Below are 781 nucleotides of genomic sequence, written 5' to 3' on the forward strand. Positions count from 1 at the left end.
ATATGTTGGTACCAGTAGAAGCCAGGGAGCCTTCCTGACTATCTATTGTACTGCTACTCAGACTCACAAAAACCCCAGGGCTCTGCAAGCCCCAGCTGCTTCTCTGCATCCAAAGATGCCTTGGCCAAAGGAGGGCTTCTGCTCATCTCTGGGCTGTAGCCTGAGGATGAGGCTGAAGAGTACTGTCACACTGGACACAATAAAGCTTCTCACAGTGACATATGCAGCAGTCCAAGAAGGACAAACACTTCAGCCTGATCAGGGTCTTGGACCATAATTCTTTTAAGTTATGTTAATATACAGTAATTGCATATGAAGTGACTTTTCTCACACACACAATAACACACACACACACACACACACACACATCCCTTTTTCCTAAGTTTCCAACCTATGTAAATGACATCTTGGGCAAACTTCAAGCAAACAAATAAAAATAAACAAACAATATCACAACAAAGCTGGGCATGTGCCCTGTGAAAGAAATACTCTACTAGCTTTCTTGTTAAGAGTGAGTCACAATCTCAGCAGGTGGACAGTACTTATGGATTCTGCTCCTGAAGGGACAGAGAGACCTCCCCTTCCCTCCCCATCTGAGAGCCTGGCTGATGAGCCCTGTGCTCTTGGGATGAGGCACCAAGATGGCAAATGTAGGCCTCGGGGATTTCCAGGCCCACAGCTGGCCTGACTCACTGGTGTGGTATCTGCGCCTTCCATTGTCATGGCAAGAAGAAGGTGGCAGGAATGGATATTTGTATCCTGAGACCAGCATACCTACTTA

At 46.6% G+C, this 781-nt stretch overlaps 1 pseudogene and 1 gene segment (V, D, J or C); both read left to right on the forward strand.

Moving 5' to 3' along the window:
• Window positions 1–258, forward strand: part of LOC115278304 — a 12300-nt pseudogene extending 12042 nt beyond the window's left edge.
• Window positions 1–781, forward strand: part of LOC115277666 — an 869742-nt gene that overhangs the window by 118957 nt on the left and 750004 nt on the right.

This window comes from Suricata suricatta, chromosome 14, assembly GCF_006229205.1.
Source record: "Suricata suricatta isolate VVHF042 chromosome 14, meerkat_22Aug2017_6uvM2_HiC, whole genome shotgun sequence".
NCBI classification, from domain to species: domain Eukaryota; kingdom Metazoa; phylum Chordata; class Mammalia; order Carnivora; family Herpestidae; genus Suricata; species Suricata suricatta.